The sequence below is a fragment of the Limanda limanda genome, chromosome 21 (genome assembly GCF_963576545.1).
Source record: "Limanda limanda chromosome 21, fLimLim1.1, whole genome shotgun sequence".
NCBI classification, from domain to species: Eukaryota; Metazoa; Chordata; class Actinopteri; order Pleuronectiformes; family Pleuronectidae; genus Limanda; species Limanda limanda.
In genome coordinates this window covers 18,863,432-18,866,845 of record NC_083656.1, presented here as the reverse complement: position 1 = coordinate 18,866,845, position 3,414 = coordinate 18,863,432, and the positions used below count along the sequence as shown (strand labels likewise).

Below are 3,414 nucleotides of genomic sequence, written 5' to 3'. Positions count from 1 at the left end.
GGGAGTTGTTTTTTTCCAGAGTTTTTGAGACGGTAGAGATGCCAGATACCCAAATTAACGTGTAGAAGCACTACAAAAGTGGAATTTTCATAATATGTCCCCTTTAAGTCAAAATGGCGGGCTCCCTGTTTGGTCTAGCATATCTATCCAAGAGACTTATTTGTTTGTTATGAAAAGACACATTTCCCTCTTGATTTTTGTAGATTTTGCTACGCCCATTCCTTAAATCCATCTGAATGTCTGCGGGGGGGTTGATACACAAATTTTTGTTTGAGGGCGGTTGAACACTGAAGTTACAGTAATTTCTCCCTGAAAAATCCCAAAATGGAAATATAAATCCTTCGAAATACAATAGGGCCTCCCACTGCTCGGTACTCGGGTTCTTTCAGACACATTCATGTCAGTGTAATTATAAATTTCTGTCTTTACAAAGTGAAAACTAAATATGTGTGATAAAGGAAGGTCAGTGTTTGATTGACAGCTGAACTCTATGCGGAGCAGAAACGTCACCACGACGAACTTTGATCAACAAACATGGAAACAAAAGAAGTTAAAGATTTACACACAGAATCTAAATCAATGCTTTTAATGACTCAAGTCTATTTGAGTTTACAGAACTCAGCTGTGTGTCCTGGATAATAAACCCCAACTCCAGCATAGAGAGGCTGAGTGAATGTGGTCTGGACTCTGTGGAGGAGAGTCATGGTGTCAGAGACGCTGTAGAAGGACAGAACACCTGCACTGTGATCCAGGTACACTCCTACTCTGGACGACACAGGACCTGACACTGGAGTCTTGATGCTGTTGTATATAACCGTATAACCGTTTCTATAACAAGATAATGACCAAGATTTATCATTGAATCCAAAAAAAAGTTGATATAAGTTTCTTGCTCTGCTGATATTCTTGTATGTGACTGCTACATTAACTCCTGCCCTCCCTTCCCCCCCAACCTCCACCTCCCAGTAACAACATCCAGTCAGACTCTCTCTACTCAGGACCTGACACATACCAATGAATTCGTCTGGGTGATTAGAATAAGACTGTTTTTTACACATACATGTTACTTTTCTGTTTCCTTTAGATAATAACAGATATTTGTCTGCTGTGTTTGGATCCAGTGTGATTTCCTGTGAATATTTGAAGAAATCAGCTCTGGTCTCTGGCTCTGGTTGTTGCAGTAAAACATCCACTTCAGACACAATCTGTAAAATCTCTGTCTCTGTCTCACTCAGAATGTCCTGTAGTCGACCTCTGACCTGTGACACAGCTGCTGTCACGGCCTCAAAGTTCCTCAGAGGACGGATTCTGATGCCTGATGAGTGTGTAGATTCACTGAGTGGTGACAGAGAGGGGTAGTTGTGTAGAAACTGGTGCTGATCCTCTGTGTCTGAGAGCTGCTTCAGTTCATGGTCTTTCCTCTTCAGCTCAGTGAGCTCCTGCTCCACTCAGTTCAGTTTCCTGCTTGGATCTGATCTGCTCCACATCAAAGCTTCTTTTCTCCAGCAGACGGATCAGTTCAGTGAAGATCTCCTCACTGTCCTCCACTGCTTTATCAGCAGACCCATTGATGGCCTCTTCCTCCTGTTGAAGCAGCTTCACGTCTGTCTCTGTGTCCAGGATTCTCTGCAGGATTGTTTTTCTCCTCGGCCCGAGCTCTCTCTGCCTCTCAGTCCTTTCTGCTGCAGCTGACACTGTGTCGGGGTCTTTATGTTCCTCCACAGAGCAGAGAGAACAAATACACTGCTGATCAGTGCGGCAGAACATCTTCCTCACCTCGTCGTGACGAGAGCAGATGTTGTCCTGGAGCTTCTCCAAGGGCTCAACCAGCTTGTGCTTCTTATAGGGAGCTGACTGAAGATAACGCTCGAGGTGTATCTCAAAATAAGAGGCCAAACAAACCAAACAGGACTTGGGAGATTTCCGTTTTCTCCAAGTGCAGACATCACAGACCACATCTTCAGGTCCAGCATAGCAGTGATCAGCAGGAGCAGCTTGGAGTCCAGTCTTCTTCAGCTCCTCCACTAAATCAGCTAACATGGTGTTTTTCTCCAGGACAGGCCTCTGTGTGAAGGTCTGTCTACACTGAGGGCAGCTGTAGCTTCCTCTCTCCTCCCCTTTGTCCCAGTGGGTGTTAATACAGCTCTTACAGTAGCTGTGTCCACAGCCAGTAGTCACCGGATCCTTCAGTAGATTCAGACAGATCCAACAGCAGAATCTTTCTCTGTCCAGTTGATTTTCTTGCTGCTCCATTTCAGCTGCTGCCAGAGACTGTAGAACAGATTCACTTCCTCTGAACAGAAACAGATCTCTGCTCCTCCCTCTCTCGTTCACGTCCTCTTTTTACCACGTTTTTTTACAAACTATTGAAAAGAGCAACAGTATGGTCCCACCTCTCCTCAACAGTGTTGTCAAACTGTTTAAAGGCAGCTACACTGTTTAAAGGTAGCTGCCACTTAGTGACAGTGATGTTGATGAACTGCCTTTAAACTAACTGTTTAAAGGCAGTTCATCAAAGTATAATACATGTCACTTCCTGTAGCCAGCAGATGGTGCTGTGATTTTAAGTCATGTAGATGTTTTCAGGCCGGGACTCTTGTCCTACATGTCTAGTTTGGACTCAATTGGACAAAATATGTCCAAGACACAGCACCTCGTGTTTTGATGGCGCGTAATCAAACATACCGATGTAGTTTATATCTCCATCTTGATGAGATGACAATCACCTCAATATGAAGTTCATCTGAAGAAAGCCGTAAAACAAATTTGTCAAGGTACAAATGTGGAAAATGGCAAAAACAGCCATTAAAGTCAAAATTGCGGGCTCCCTGTGTGGTCTAGCATATCTATCCAAGAGACGTATTTCTTTGGCATGAAAAGACACATGTCCCTATCGTTTTTTGTAGATTTAGGCCAATTGTACTGCCGGGGCTGCCCTTTAGGGGGCGCTCATCAGTTAGTTTGCCACGCCCATTCCTAAAACACAGAAGTTACAGCGATTTCTTGTGTCATGGCGAGTTGATGAACTTTGATGCCACGCCATTCATAATGTGCATGATGAAAAGTCACAGTAATCTTATGCCTACATTATCAATGTCTTGAGACCCATTTGACACAGTTTGACATGGTTTGTCAAAGTGGATGAGGAGGAATACTTCCAAGTGTAAGACATTCCAAAAACAAGACATTTCCTGTTGCCACCGGGGGCGCTTTGATTTTCAGTCATGATTTCTGTGTAGATGTCATCAGGTCGGGACTCTTGTCTTGCATGGCTAGTTTGGACGCGATCGGACCAAATATGTCTGAGATACAGAAGCTCGTGTTTTGATGGCGTTTAATCAAACTTTGCCGTCACGCCACGGTCACACGGTGTGACGAAAAGTTAAAATTCCAGTTAGTTTAGATCTCCATCTT

At 43.9% G+C, this 3,414-nt stretch overlaps 1 pseudogene; it reads right to left on the bottom strand.

The window, feature by feature from the left end:
• Positions 1-551: 551 nt before the first annotated feature.
• LOC133027364 (tripartite motif-containing protein 16-like) lies at positions 552-2,268 on the bottom strand (annotated as a pseudogene).
• Between the last annotated feature and the right edge of the window lie 1,146 nt (positions 2,269-3,414).